Raw genomic sequence first — 17,262 nt, 5'->3', positions numbered from 1 at the left:
TACTCTGCTTGCTTTGAAATAGTTTCTGAACTGCAGGGCATGGAAACACAAGGTTGTAAAGCAAAAAGTAGAAGTCTTCTCCTTAAGAAAATGAGCTGTTTCCAATTTAGATAAATGCATAATATTACTGTAGTATTCTCTCTGCTTCCCTGCAGTTATTATGGAGAACACCTGCTACATACACTGGGGTCATTATTTGGTGATCCAAGGCAGATGACAGGTTGCTAAGGGTAACCACCTTACAATCAGTTCCTGGAATCACATGTGATTCATGTAATATCCTGCTTAATAAAAAATTAAAGAAGAAGCTGCTTTTATGAGTGCAGATGAGAATCTTCAAAAATGCCTCCCGCAGGAGGGAACAGGAAGTAATCTCCTTTTTCTCTAGAAGAATTATTTGTCTGCCAGTGTTTCATCCATGTTTTCAGATTTAAAAGCCTGCACTTCACCAGCTGCATCTGAAGTAATTCTCTCCTGTTAGAAGAGTCTTCCTCACTGCCTTGCAGATTTCTAAAAGGCTTATTTTACTCATCATCTGAGGAATCAATGTTAGATACAGGCAAGATGCAAACTTGCATACCTGGTTAGTGGAAAAGCATGGTGGAATCACACAATAAAGCAATAAACGAGCTAACAAACATGCTAAATCCAAAAAGTATAAAATCCAGTAACAGAACTAATTTTAGATACAAGGTGAAACAGAATTAGGTAAGAGGGGAGCAGCCCTCCTTGCCCAGCGTGTCCTCTCAAGCACATCCTTGCTTTCAGTCTTGCTTTAAGTCAACCAGTTGCTTTCTTGCCTTGCAGCACCATTCTTTCTGGTTCCAAGCACCATCATTCCTCACCCCTGAAGCCAGCCTGTCTGGTCCCTCTTCTGCTCAGCAGTTTCTCTTGAGCTGCTGTGACTTTGATTCTCATTCTGCCAGTCCTATCATACACTCTGGAAACTTCTCTTCTCTAAATATCCCTCCACCCCACAAGTTTGCAAAAATACATGGAAAAAACAAGTCTCGCCTAGAAAAAAATATGTATATTGAGAGATAAGAGCTGGGAGAAAGAAAGTCTACACTGAAGCAGCGTGATAACACGACAGTCATTTTCCCTATCTATATGATGCCATACAACCTCTTAAGAATTTTTTTATTTATTATTTTTTTACATAAAACGTGTTCAGCTGCAGTCTCTTTCCAGTACCTACATGCAACTGAAATCATACATATATAGTAAAAGCCTGAAGAAATTTCCAAAACATTTATAAATTAAGTATAATATAGATATAGTCCATCTGGTTTCTACTGACACAGGCATAAGACTAGGAGCATGCGCAGATCACAGGCATTCTGCAAGGACTTCTGGGTAGGGCACAGCTAGCCCAAAGGCTGCTTCAAATTATATGGAGAAAGGCATTTTAGTGCCTCATCCTGAAACACAGAAGATCTGAGGATAGCATAAAGCCATTGTATCACTGATGTCTCACTGGGAAAAAAAAATGTTGGAAATCAGGATGATATCTCCAGTCTGTCCAATTAACTCAGTACACTGACAAACTTTAAAAGATCATGCTGTACCCAATCCTAGTAGCAGAAGCATACTAGACCTGTCAGACAACAGAAACCTGGAAAAAACAAACAAACAGAAAAATAAGACACTGTGCTAAAAGGGAGAGAAGATCTTATCTCTGGCTTGCAGGACTGTCACAGAGCTGGAATAAGCGCTGGCTCTAGAAAGGCCAGTTGTGGAAGACACAGAAAGCAAGAGTAACATCTGGATGGCTATACTGGCATTTTTGCCTTTGAGGAAACACATGCTATCAGGTTTTCCAGAAGCATCTTGGAGTGAAATACACTCTCTTCAGTAGAGTTTGAAGGTATTCTTTGTTGTTCTTTCTTAATATGAAATAGAATCCTGCTAGAACTACATCTTGTTCTTGGAGTATAGGAAACCACAACATCAAGAAAGTATGCCCTAAGAGCAAACAAAAAATCACTCCAGGAAAAAAAACCAAAACCAAACTTTTTCCTGTCCCAGAAGCAAAGTGAGAGGTCATAACATCTAAGTTGTGCTGGTATATTTATTTCTCAGTCATATTACCATCATGCTCAGGGCTGGATTCATTACAATTCAGACATTTACTTCAAACACCCGAGTTACAAATCCAGTTACTCTTAAAAAAAAAAAAAAAAAAAAAAAAGGAAAGGCACCCGCAGCAAATGCTTTGGATTCGAGGAAGGCTATATCCCTGATCTTTTAAGTTACTGTATTTTAGCAAGTTAAAAATTAGCAGCATGTTGCCGATATTCCTCTAGTGCATCCTATTCTACCTCTGTGAAAAGCTCCCTGATCTTATTTGAAAAGGTCAAAAAGCCCAGTAAAGCCAATGGGGATTACTCTATGATTTCATCTGTCTTATGGTACAAATGTAAACCTTGTATCACATTTTTTCTAGAAAAAAACCTAACTGAAAAACCAAATATTCACCTGTGTAACTTCACGGCGAGTATTAATAAAAAGACTACGGTTTTCAAAACGATATAAAAGAGGTAGATTCCGACTAACTTAATGGAAATTTAATAGGAATTAGGCATTCCAATCCCAGGGGTCTCTGAAAACCCCAACCAAAATGCCCTACTTGCCAGTCTTCTCTTTTTATATTATAATTTTTTCATGTTTCTGTGTATTTCCATCTACTTGCAGCCATAATCACACAACAAAGCTAAGAAAAAGAATTTCTTATTAACAGCATGCACCACATTTTCTACCTCTTCATTGCAGATCCCCAGAACTCTCCTAGCTGTGCATTTAATGTGAGTAAATTACTGAGGTCTGAAGTAACTTAAATTAATTTAGCACTGGAAAACAAAAATTGAGACAAGAGAGCTATCACTGTATAACAGCAGTAGGAAAAAGTTGCTTATTATTTACCTGTAATAATTTGAAAAATGCTTACGAGTTCTTTTTCAATTTCACTGCTTTGCCTGAACATAACACTGTTACCATTTCCTACTGAGGATAAGAAAGTTAAAGTTTTAACAAGTGCACTATTTTTAATTTAAAAATTTAATTTAATACAGGTGATGTAGCCACAAGTATTAGATTATTGTAGATTAGTCAGAATATTAGAAGCATAAAGAGGAAATGATGCTAGAATTAAGTGAATGGATGTTGGGAAAAAGGACTGACACACTACTTAATCTCCAGCATATTGGACATAAGAGGAAACTTCTAGGTATGCTCTTAGAAGTGCAAGTACAACAAGAAGAGAGTCCTCTGAAGTCCAGATTGAATACTTCACTGAGACTTAGAATAGACTCTTTGTCAGTCAAAGCCCAGGTGCCTTGCAGCCATACTTCTGCCACCCTTCCATGTAACAGCCTATCTTGGACCTAAAAAAAGGACTACCAAAGGGCTTTAATGAAATTCTTCACTAGTTTGTGCCCAAGGCAGTAACCTTTCTTCAGTCTTTCACAGGATTGCTCCATCCACAGATAGTGCTTTTCCTAATGAGAGCCCCCATGGCTCTTTAAGCTTTGAGGATACCTCTTTCAGTTACATGAGCTAAAAATGTCTTTGCAGGATCAATCTAGTGACATGCGTAATAGCTGAGAGGAAAGCAACAGAACTTGAAGTAACTGCAGCTGTACGTGTTAACTTTCCAAAACAATCTGACTTTAAGTAGTCAAGTAGGACATGTTAAGGTGAAACCAGGATTCTGCATAGCAAAACCAAACACTTATATCATCTATCACATCAAGCAGAACAGGTTCTTGAACTGAAAGTCAGGATGCTGGACTTAAGTTCTTGCCTTGCCATGAGATCTCGGGCAAGTCACCTCAGCTGTCTGTGCTTTATTCTTTCTCCAATCTTTTTCTGCTTTAACGATTTAGGTTACAAATTCTGTGGGCAAGGAATCCCTTCCTCCCTTCACATGTCTCTGAAATAGTTAACAGAGCCCTAATGTCAGATGGAACTTGCATACTTCATAGCAATAAAAAAAAGATGTTAAGGATGATAAAAAAATGATAACACTTGCTTTTCCACAAATTTTCAGTGCTATAGCTTGTTTACTTCTTTAATGACTGGAATGATCTGGCAAACTCTTCCAACCTGCACAGTCTGTTTACAGTTAATAGAACCCTGTGCAGGTGGGAAGGGCTGCTGGTGTCCGTTTGTTTGCAGAAAGGGCAGTGGGAAGAGAGCGGTCAGGAATTTAAAACAATGTAAGAAACAAATTGGAATGTGTAGAATACAGTCTGGATGCCAATATTTGACTGTCCACACTTTTAATAACCAGTTGCGAGCTAGAAGAATAAGTGCTCTTTGAAGATTAAATCAGATGGAAGATTTCTGAAAGAAGAATGTACATTACACACCAGATAAGTTTACTGAGCCTTTTGGGACAGTCTGATGAACACTGAAGCTGGGACAGGTGATGACAGCCTCTGAATTAAGTGTCAAATGCTAAATGCTATTTATCTCCTTAATGAGTCACAGTTAATCCAATTTCTTAATTTATAAGCTAAGCTTGATTTGAATGGTGAGAAAATATGCATTATAGAGTTCTAAGACAGTTTCAAGGGTGTTTTTCACCATTATGTTAATGACCACAAACAGAATATATTTGTTTGACTTTTTAAACCATTGCTTAATTTCAGCGCTTGTTCCATTCTTTACGTTCTCATCTAGACAAATAATGAGATCACAGATGCAAACAATATGTTTTCCTATGTGTTCCATTAAGGTCGGATAGAAATCAGTGAATAATGCCTAAAAAACAGCTTCCCCCATCAGTACATTAATAATTCTTGCTGATTTATTATTGATTCAAAGAAAGCATTCCTCTTTGTTATGACAGGTGTCTTGGCTCTTTGGAGGGAAACAGCTGCAAATATTAGGAAACAGAGGAAATTCAAGATAATCTTCTGTTTCTTTTCAGTGCATAGGGATCTGTCAGCTTACCAGGGAAGAGAGAGTTTGCAAGAAAGACAAAACCTTTGATTTTTTTTTTGTTGTTGTTTTGGAAACATTTAAGAGGAAATTTGGGGGAAATAATGGAACAGGAAGAAGTCTTAAAGGACATACTGTAATGAAATAACTGAGACATGTCCAGGAATAATTACAGAATTCCATCCAATAACAGAGCATTAGGTAGTCCTGCAAGGAGCAGGGAGTTGGACTCTATGACCCTTATGGGTCCCTTCCAACTTGAGATATTCTATGATGTGAATTACTTAAGATGGCCTGTATGTACTGAACCACAGTTGCCTTTGACATGCATCATGTCTTGTTACTGACAGTGTAGTCTGATGCACAAGCACTCTGATTTTCAGCACTGAGGACTGCACAAAAGATAGGGCAACAGAGATTCAGGCCCATGGCTAAGTGTCTATAATTTTTTTTTTTTTAGCAGAAAGTATCTTGTGTTTCTCAAAGGTGAAAGGGGAATGAAACATTAGACTGAAATACTACTGCCATATATAATATTGTAAGACTTCGGCTTTACTGACTTTGTAGGCTCCAGTCACCATTCCTCAGTCCTTTTGCTCTTCGTTAGTACTGACTCCGTGTCAATGAGAAAGTTCAGCTTAGCAGCTGTAGTACTTCAGGAAAAAAAACACTGATTCCTAAAACCCCTCAAGCAGCTCATAATATACTCCTTTCTCAGAGATGCATCTTCCTGAGTTCTATGTTTACAGTGACTTACTAAGTAATACTGGAAAGCAAAACAACACATAACTTTACCCAGGCTCCCAAAAGCTGTAATTCTTTTACTTCAGATAGCAAACACAAGGGGGTGGTAGAGATTGTATCATGCCTTTCCTTGCCACTCCAAGACATATCTAAGACCTTAACAGTCCTCCTCCTGTAGCTCACAGCCTCTTCTGACTCATGTGCGTCCTACTGCCTTTCCTTTGTAATAACGTCCTTTGATCTTGGCAGGTCCTGCAACCACAAAGTCCGCATAACAGCAACCCCCACCACTCCTGTGCTTCTCTCTTCGTTTGTGTTTAATCCTACTGCTGGTATGATAGCTTTTGCTTCCTTCTTTCTGGAGAAATAACATTGCTCCAACTTCTTCATTCACCTTAGGGGACGTTCCAGAAAACTGGTATCCACAGAAGTCATCTGCTCCACCATTTTGTCAGATGCACACCTATTCCCTAACTGGTAACTCCTAGGGCTGCAGATGCACTTTACTTACAGACTTAAAGACTCCAGCCTGCAGGTCATTAGCATAAGCCCATAATAAAAAATATCACTCAGAAAACCACAGTCTAGTCATACAGTGAAACTGAAATTCAGGCTTCCTTTAACAACAGTTTCCCTGAAGCTTGATGACTGAAAATAAAAAAGGCAACACGCATTCATAAATGAGTCAATTATGGATTACTAACATGGCTGGAAGTAAAATTAACAGTATATGGCCATAGCGAGTTACAAATATCTCTAAAATATGTACTCCTACATGTAACTGTTAGTAGGATTTTTTTTTTCCTATTACTGAAAGGAAGAGAGAAGATTCTGTAATATAGTAGAATGGCCTTACCAAAAATATGGCCTATTCATTGGAGGCAGGTGTCCCTCTACTTTGCACAGGCTTTTGGGATCTTTGACAATATTTGGCCCATAATCTCCCTGTTCTCCTATAATAAAAAACTGGTGTATATTAATTCTTTCCAAGAACTTTTGTTTTCCATCTTTTAAGCATTTAGTTCATCAATATAAAAACTAAAATCCTTCAAAAGGAAGTTGCTTTAGGAAGCGGTTCCATCCTTCAACATTTTCATTACAGATCATCGTATTAAAATGTGAAAGTAGTACACGAGTGGTAAAATAAAGGTCAGCAGATGTGAAATGCTTTGAGTAAAAAACCACATTCAGAATGAATAGTAAAAAGCATGGCTGCTTCTGCAAACTAGGAGAGATGTTAGAGGAAACAGCTTGTTCAGACAAAGCAGTTTTGAGTTCCTTGAAAAATATCTTTAAGATCACTATCAGTGTAGAAAAGGCTGTTGGGGTATCTGTAAGCTCTTATTTGCATTGTACATGTTAGCTGATTGTCTGATAGTAAAGGAACATATTAGACCATTGTCTGATAGTAAAGGAACATATTAGACCAATAGAAAAACTCTCCAAAAGCTTTTCATGATGTATGTGTGGGGCTTTATCAGGCAGGTAACAGTAACCAAGAATAATGGTGAACAGAAGCTGCTGTTAAGGTAAATGGCTTATTTTCTGAAAAAAGTGTTTATAACCATTTGCATTTATGAACAATTCATGCTACAAATGAGATGGGCACAGATTTTTTGGAAAGAGGAATCAATAAGATTTAAAGTTAATCTGGTTTTGATCAACTTTAGATTGTTTTGGAAACAACACTAGTTTTCCTTATTAAACAAATCCTATTTTTGTTGTGTATAAAGATTTGCCTTTATGTTAGGGCAGTGCACATCTCCTGCTATGAGAAAATTCTATTTAAGTGCAAGTGCCATCACAAGATTTTTTTGAACTATACACCTACAGTGCTAGGTACAAATACTCTGTACTACTATGCACAGAAAAAAAAGAAACGAAGCATTACGTCCAAGTCTACTAACTTTTCTCAACTCTGCAACAGGACACTGATGTCCTGCTACAGTTGAATCATGAGAGCTAGACTACTAAACAGGATTAATTAATGGAATACTTGTCTTCAATTCTGTGTAAAAAGTACAGAACTATGCCTCTGAAACATACATTTAATCGTAGCCTGTTTAAATACACATTCAACCTACAGTCTACCACAGTTCTGTCAGAGTAACTGAAGACAAAAAAGAAATATTTTCAGTGATAACACGGTGAATCTTAAAGGGAATTTTGGATAAATTATAATGGAATTGTGGGCTATAAACCACAGGGGTTTGAAATAACACCATCTTTAGCATGTCACACTGTGCTTGGACATGATTTTATTATACAACTAAAGCTGATGAGTTTAGAATTTGCATGCAACATTAAGGTTTACTTCTGATTTGTTGAAATATTTTTAACTGTAAAGCAGCAGGTCAAAGAGGGAAATAGCCTCAGGCAAACTTAAACATAGGTTTAAGGAATTTTTTTTTTTGGGGGGGAATAAGATGTTTGTTATTCTTTGAACTTTTATTTAGAAACAACTGAACATTCCTGTTTATCCACTGAATTGGTCTGACTTGATATACAAGCTGTCTTTGGCATTTCAGAGAGAATCACTAGTGAATTCCATATTGTTTCTCCTTTTGACTCATCCCAAAACACAGCTAAAAATGGGTATTGATGTTAGAACTTTCCTATGAGTGCCAAACACACCCAGATTGGTGTGGGGTGCAAAAAAACCCAACCCAAACCAAAAAACCCAAGCAACTATTGTGGTTCTTTCCAGAACTGAAAAGATGAAATTGTAAGTCAAGATCTAAATCACATGGTGCTACAAATACTATACCTAAAAGAGGTATTATAACCTTACCAACAAGAAATAACATACGGAAGAATCATGATTTCCATAACTACAGGAAGAAAGGAATATCTTGCTGTTGGTCTTCAGCAGCTGTGTATCATGAGGTTGTTAACTCTATGCCCATTTGCATTGAGGAAAGTTGCCCCATACAGCCCTGCTTACTTGATCATGCAAAGACGAAAGGTTTGAGTAGCCTACACAAGGAAGCAGAAATGGTTCTTATGCAGCCTTTTAACTCTATATAGACCCTCAAGCCATGTGTCATTGTTACTGAGTTACTATACGTGCATAGCTAACTTAATGTTCAGTTTGTGATGAAGGATACAGAGTTGGCAGTTTTTCCTTTCGTTTATAATTTAAGAGATACAAAGCCCAAGAGGAACTTTAGATCTTCAGTTGTCTTCCACAATTTCAGCAACTTGGAACAGGTCTATTTTTCTTTCTCATCAGGTATCTAAGCGTCACAGCAATACTAATTCCTCTTCCAAATAACCATGTCTGCAAAATTGTGCTAGTTACTTGTTCAGAAAAGATGACACTTTAAAAAGCATACCCTTCTTCATTAAATTTTCTACAGCAGTAAATTGTCACTCTAATATGAAAAAAATACTTAGACTTTAAGTATGAGATTTTCAGACACATTCTGTGTTGGCTTAACTCCACTTCCCACTGATTTTTCAGGAAATAGAACTATACTAAGTGAAAACCTTAAATGACATTGAGGAATTCAGAATTAAGATGTCTAAGAATAAGAGGATTAAAACAGTCTTCTGTAAATTGCAAACCAGGTTCTTGCACACTACAATTTAGTGATTCATTTTAATACAGTCTATGGCCAGTAACAGATTTAAGGACATTCATAATATTAAACATTGGTTAGTTGATTTTACTGGACCAAAGTAGACTGCTGAGTATGAGTCACTGAGAGAAGGGTTAAAACCTTTATTGAATTTGCTCCCAGAACCAGATTATTAATATATTTTACCTTAGTTCTGCTGAAGAGACAAAAATATTATGGTTTGCTACAGGTATTCTAACCTATTTGTCTACAGATGTTTGTAGCTATTTGTTATTATATATTTGATGCCAAATACTTGGTTACTGATACTACCATCATGTGTTATCACTCTTAAAGCTTACATTGACAATCAATGGCATGTCCCTTTACAGCACTGCTAGTCATGGTGGACACCTTCCTTTGCATACCTCAATCATTTTGCAATACGCCTGTGCCTCCCCACAATGAAGAGCTGTCAGGGAATATAACAGCCCCCCTCCCAAGCACACAACACCACCCCCACCCCCCCACCCACCCCCTCCCCCGGCAATGGCATACTGAAACAAAGATTTAAGAGTGACTGCTCATAGAGGGTGAGGGTGGAAAATCACATCCCAGTAGTTAAAGATTTGCATTGATAAGGATTGCACTGCTCTAATCCTATCTATATCACAGCTGGTTTGGTAACAACCAGTATTTTGCACGGAAGTCATTGCTGCAGAGATGCCAGAATTTCAAACTAGTAATTTGCCTCAGTGATTAAACTCAGGTCATATATTACAGTACTGTTTAACAATATTTATTTTAGAGTGCACCTGCTGCTACAGACATTAATATATATGTAATAGTGACAATATCTAAGGTCAAATAACAGGTTAATACAGCATCCAATCTTAAAGTATGATACATTTACCAATTCAAATATCAATAGCCTCCGAGGTTAATATTCTCAAGACTCTACAGCTTTTGCGTTTTAATAGTTGTAAGTTTTAAGGGGAGAAGCTGCCATTGCAATTCTCCATCTGCTGCATAGCACAAGCACCGAACTCACCCAGCATTCCTGTAGGAAGGTCATTGCTTCCGTTTGAGTTAAATGTACTCTAAAAGACACCAATCTCTTCTCTACTCGCATATCCCAGGACACACCTTAGTCCACAGCCTCCCAACAGAACTGTCCCTAAACTGGTTGCCCACTGTGCTTTCCAGATCCTTGCCAGAGTCACTGCCTCCCAGATACATTCTCTTGTCACTAAGGATGACCCACATTCTTCATACTGAGATATAGCACCTTTATTTGGCTGTATTAAAATGCAGGCCATCCAGACAAATTCGGGTGACCAAGCATTAGACTGCTTTGTACAACTGGCCTATCCTGCCAGTTTATGACTCCACAAAATACATGAATGTTCAACTCCCATTTTAAGGGATATTGATTATCCTCTTATACCATAACAGGCAGTGATACCATGCAGACAAATTACAAGACCAAGATTTACTTTTCTTTCTCTTCAGGAGGTAGTAAGACTGTCTTGAAAGGTGCTGTGACTCATCAACTTTCAACATAAAAATCTTGAGAACTGGTTTCTGTGGAGAAAGTTTATTAAATCCCTGAAGTAAGTTGACCTCACTATCATAATGTTAATTTATATACAGGTAGTGTATGTGTATAAAACACCTGGGAACACCATGTGGGGAAAAATAATCATGCCTTCTAACAGGACAAATTCTACATTGTTTTCCATTTTCCTTTTTGCTCTGGGACTCTAATATGCTGAAACCACTCACACCAAAAATACAGCATTTTTTCCCTTTCTCTTCCCTTTCCCCATCTCTACAGGAAAAAAAACAACCCTGAAGTCCTGTCACTTTCTGGCATGACTTCTGTATCTGGTGCCGACAAATGCAAGCTTACACTTGACAACTCTGAAGAGGATAGATAACAGGCTGCCTGTGATTACTCATCCTTCTCCCGGAGTCTCCTGTCTGACTTGAATATATCTGATCTCACTTGTTGCCTATGTGATTTTTTTAAACCCTTTGGAAGAAGCACATCTTTGTTCTGTGTTTGTAAAACACTCAGTATGCTGTCCCAGGACCTTCAGAAACATCTTCAGTGCACTTTAATTCCATACCCTTCCACTGCTTTACTTTCTATTGCAGTATGGGGAAAGCATCATTTTGTGATGCCTAAACACAGGACTACCACCATCCAGCACCTGGCAAGGCCATGAGAAGCTTCCTCTCATGAGGGACCCACAGAGCTTTTTGGAACACAGCAGAGCCCAGAGCGCAAGATGTACTGACATCCAGAGTTCACAAGCCCACCACTGTTAGGAGATAGGAAAATAAAGCTGATCATTCGGCTTTCAGTTTTGTCTGAGTGTATTCATTTCTTGCTTCCGAGTGTAAGCCAGTCTGCAGCTATTAGATACTGGGACTGGATTTACTGCGAGCATACTGTTCCTCTGAAATACGATATCAGGCAAGATAGGATTTGTCCTCTTGGATCACGCTTAATGTTTATTCCTACTTTTTCACTTCCATCTTCTGACTGGCTTCCCCCCTCCCCCCCCCTCATTTTTGGGCTTTAGAGTTTCTTTGCTAATAAGCACCCACAGCAAGAATACAAACTGGGCTGAAGATCGTTTGAACAGTTCAGGAAACTAAGCCAACCATCAGAATCAAGCACCTGGTTATTCAGATGCTCCCTAGATCTGGTTGAGCATTTTGTTGCACTTTTAACTGTAACATAACAGTAAGTATCTCTACTCTTTCATTGTATTGTTTCAATTCACAAAGGGAAAGGAATAATATGATCACTAAAGTTGTGCTTTTCTTATTTCCACTCCTTTTCCCTGAAGAAAAAATAAAAATCAAAGAGACTCCAGTGCAGGACAGTGACTCATTCACATATGGAACGTATTTTAATAATAAAAGGTATTTTTATCTGCTTCATAGTCTATAGTAAGTACTGCAACTTTTGAAGAAGTTTCTGATTTTAAAAGTAATAAAAAACAAATATTAAAGGAAAAAATATATTGTACTTGGAAACTCTAGATAATTTTTTACTAGATCTCTGAGTTCAGGCTAATGAGGAGCTGCAAAGGTGGAATTCCCATTACTCTTCACTGGTTTTGGATATTCTCTCATAGGCTGGGGTAGCTATCACAGGCTGCTCTGACCTGCTTCATTTACCTGCATTGGTAACAGAGGAATGAGCTGATCACATTGCTTTCCCCAACCACCATGAGAAATGCTCAAAATGAGGGATGTCCTCCAGGAGTCAGGTTCACCCTGGTTAGACCTTCTCTCATGAAGCTCTTTTCACCTGCAAATACTATTCTTTTGTTAGGATTGTCTCAAGCGAATAATTGTCAATATCATGTCAAATTACTACACCAGCCAGGGCTGCTCTTACAAGGTAAAAAGTGTGAATTCCTTATTTGGAGAGGCTTTTGCTTTGCATAGAAGTCACAGAATGCTACTTTCTTACCAGGAAAGGAAAGACTGAATAGTACCAGCTTAGTCTTTTGCTCAACCGAGCTTGAAGGTGGATCTGAAATTACACCACCAGCACCACCAAATACATTTAACCCAAGACTCATTCAACTTGAAATAAGTCAAGTCATTGCGCAGTCTAGTTCCAAAAAGATTAAAAAAAAAAATCAAGCCTTTAATAGTTTTGCATGTTAGCAGTGAGTTGTAACGTGAGTGTTAGCAGGCTTTTGGAAGTGTTTCTTGGAGATAAAATTTGAATAATCTATGTGGTTTAATTTAAATAATTTATGCATAAAGCACTGCAGAGTTATAATTGTAATTATAATGTTCAACTCAGTAGCAACGAGGTGCATTTGAAGTTGGATACTGATTGTACTGTATATCTTATGCTCTGAATTTCATTTTGTTTTGAACAAATCCTTTTGAGCACAGGGAGATGGCTCAGAGCTTCACAAAAGTTCCTGAGTGAAGTTTTAGAGAGTTTCTTTCCTACGCATTTTTTATTATTATTATTTAAAGTCTGAAATCCAATCTTCCATGCTTCTGTGTGATGGTGATAAAGTAAAGGTGGCTGAGAAGTGCCCCTGGTCGGAGAAGGAGGACTTTTCTACTTTTCTTGTGAAAGAGCAGCTGTTCCTATCAATAATTTCCTGAAGCAATAGGCCTGGAGTGTAAACAATATTTTGTATGGATGGCAGTAGAACAGAATATGTTATTTCTGAAATTTTTGCACTTCACTGTGGAGAATGGATTAACCCTGTGTGACATAAGAAATTCAAATATTATTTGCTTAAATTAAATTAAAGGGTTAAAGTATTTTGAAGAGAAAAAAATTTCTACAACAAAATGGTGTCATCTTAGTAACTTGTTTCATAGAGGGGGAACACTGTGGCATTAGGAGCACTTCAGAAACTGCATGTTGAAGCCTGAACAGACATAAGGTTTGTTCCCACTATTCATATTAATACTGTTATTTTTGAACTTGTAAAACATACCCATAAACAGATGCTAAGTGTAACAGGAAAATCCCTAATACAGCCATTCAGGATGTTGGGCAAGTATGAGGGGAATGGACAACAGACACTTGTGTGCTCTTCCTAATTAAAATCTCCTTCTGCCAGCATTGGAGGTTGAAGGACCATTGTTCTAATCTAGTAGGGCATACCAGATGTTTGTTTCCAGTAAGAACTAAACAGGTAAGTGATATTAAATTTCAAGCACTAACAATGGACTCAAAGATCACCAGATTTTAAGTCCCTTGAGCAATACTTCCAGAGGCCAAGCTGGAGGCAAGAGAGCACACTTACAGATTCCACTGCTTATAAGCAGGTCTTGTAAGAAGCACACAGATATTCAGACAGGCTTCAGGCAGAGACAGTGAGCTCCAAAGGTTGAATAAACAACTGTAAAATTTTCATGGATGAAGGTGGAATGTGCTCCTCAATGTCAGGAAGAGGTGAAAGGTTGTATGTGAATTTCTTTTCATGGAGAATATGCTGCTCTACACCATATACTGCTGCTTGAAAAGCAGCTCTTAAAGATAATGACATGAATCACTGGCTTACCCTCTTTGCAAGTACAGTCTTTTGCTCTTTCCACTTGTCCAGTATTACGTGTGATGATGGATGATCACACTTATCCCTTGCCCACCCACACCTATAAGAAGTGCAAGGTCAGTATACCTTTCCAAAATATGGATTAATGAGTAGCCCCTTTAAGATCTTGTATCTTAAGAATATTTCATATGAAAAAAACAAGCTAAATTACCAAAGGAAAAAGCTTATGAGAGGAAGAAAGGCAGCTACATTTATTTCAGTAGCCTCCTAAGAAACTTATTTGAAAGTGTTAGGACTAGATAAACCAGATGGCTCCAGAAGCTTAATACTTCAGTTAAAGCATTAAAATTTCACATATCTTTCAAGGCAGGAAAACAAAGTAAGTGCAAGTTTATTCTATGCTGCTATCATAATATGCAGCCAGCATGCATTAATAAAGGAGCTGTCATTGTTCCAGCTAACCCCTACAATAGGTTTCTAACCAGAAACTAAAAATGACGCAATTTTTCTCTTCTCTTTAACAGCTACACACTACTGTAATTTTGTTTTAAAACTGGAAGATAATCCATTCTTTGCATTAAATGAGTTCTTGGCAACACAAAGTCTGAATCTGAGATGATAGAACCTTTCTGCTTCTCCTTTATTTTGAATGACAGCATTTTCCTGGGAAGCCGCAGGAAAGGCATTTTAGGTGTTTAGAACAGACCAAAACCCTCAAAAGCCTCAATCTCCAGTCAAAAGCCTGAAATAATGCTGAGATCAAATGATGCCATGAGACCATAAGCAGCAATTGCTCTTTTAGCACATTTTCGTTCTATCATAAGGTATCTCTCTACTGAATAGCTGTACTTCCCAAGCGCAAAGTCTGAGCCAGAAGCTATTTCTAACATATGCAACTGGACAGCCATTTAGGAAATAAATGAGTTTCCCTTCCCAGAATGCCTCTGCTTGCCACTTCAATTTCCTAGTCAAAGCTGCTGGAGCTGCAGAACCAATGTGTAGAAGAGCAACCTACAGCCAACAGGCTGAGAAGTAAGGCAAAGGGCCCTACCAGTGGTACCACTACAAACAGTATGAAGACAATACGGTGTGGCCACAGTGAAGCCATAAGCAATGGAAATGAAATTATCAAATCAGTATCATCTTTGTTTCCCATTAACAGGTCATGTAAAAGACCCAGCTTGAATTACTCAAGCTATGCAAGTGGTAATTACATGCAGAAAGTATGCTGTGTTTGTTCTAAATATATAGTACCTACTCATACCTTGTACCGAGGCCAGTAAGTTGAATGTCACAGGGACCTGTTGTGTTCAACATCTTTATCAATGACTCTGAGGATGTGACATAGTGCTCTGTCAAGTTTGCAGATGACACCAAACTGGTGGCACCCTTTGACATGCTTGAAGGCAGGGCTGCTATTTAGACAGACCTACAAAAGTCTGAGGAATGGGACAAGAGGTACCTTGTGAAATTCAGCAAAGACAAAAGCAGAGTCATGCATCTGAGAAGGAAGAGCTCCTTGCCACAATACAGTCTAGGAACTGAGGGACTGAGAAGCAAAGAAGGCTCACAGTATCCTGGGCTGTATTAACAGGACCATAGCCAGTAGATCAGGGGAAGAGATACCCTTTACCCAGTACCTGTTAGAGCATTAGACTGACTTTTGGGGGAAGGGAAACAGCACCAAATGGTTAACCAGCAAGAATAAGAAAAGAATGTCATGTTTAAAAAGAAGGTAGTTGCTAAATGCAACCCGTTATTCCAAAATTAAAGAAGATCCAGATAATGAAACAGATAGACTCTCATTCCTGGAATTTAATAAATTGAAGTTGATAGGTACTGTGCTCTTGATCTGAGATAAGCAGCTTTATCAAAGCAGCCAGTTTGATAAACAAGCAATCTGTGAGGAGTTAAAAAAGAGATTAAGCAATTGAAACCTTCAGAAGCCATGTTTTGCTTCTTTAGTGGTCAAAATTACAGCTGCTGTAAGCTTTATAGCTTCAAGCTCCTTTCAGATCATTGTGAACACACACAATAGGCATTAACCAGTCATTTCAAAAAATACAGCTCAATTTATACGTTAATTTTCATTAAGACTGCACCTATACATTCATTTTTGCTAAAGAAACCCAGTACCAGCCTACAAATGCTAGCAAGTTGTGCCACACCTAGAAGTAAAGACTGCCAGAGGAAAAAATTCCTGCTGCTTCAAAAGCTGCAGTCCTTAGTTTGAAGTTCAAACTGATTGGAGCCATGTTTTTCTGGCAATAGTTCAAGATTAATGGATAGAGAATCTAGTAGTATCAAACTGGTGGGAAAAAATATTTGATATTTTTCTACATACCACAGTTTAAATGTACAATTATACTTCTGTTTCCCAGCTGAAAAATAGATAAGGTTTAGAATCTGAAGTTAAGGCAGAACAAGATAGGTTAAAAACTAATGGAAAGCAATTACATAGGAGTCTGCACCGCTTTAAAATTTAAATAAGCTTACAAAGCAATTGAGTTAATCAGCCTTAAAACCAGTGTCTGGCAAGTCCAAATCATTATCTCTGACAAAAAAAAAAAAAAAGCAGAGTACTCCCTCTCAAGACATACATATCATAGACTGTTTGAAAAAAAAAAAACCACGCCACCCCAAAACCACCCCAAAAACCCCAGTAACATGAGGTAAAGCCTGAGACAACCTGATACTATCCGTGCAACAAAATCCAAGATCATACTGTCCCATAGAAGAGCTTGCATGCAGGGCAAAATATGCAAAATAAATCTCTAGAATGAGATATGCTTGATAATGAACAAAAGAGTTCCAAACTCCATTCTGGGTTTTCTTTCACTACTCTAGAAACAATATTGCTTTTGCAGTTGATGATGATGATGAAAGGCTTCAGCTGTGACTTAGTGTCCCCTGCCAATCAAAGCAGCCATGTTCATTCAGCAATTTTACTGCGCTTCTGT

Source organism: Aptenodytes patagonicus, chromosome 6, assembly GCF_965638725.1.
Source record: "Aptenodytes patagonicus chromosome 6, bAptPat1.pri.cur, whole genome shotgun sequence".
Lineage (NCBI taxonomy): Eukaryota > Metazoa > Chordata > Aves > Sphenisciformes > Spheniscidae > Aptenodytes > Aptenodytes patagonicus.
The sequence above is the reverse complement of the archived record's forward strand: the minus strand, read 5'-3'. Positions refer to the sequence as shown.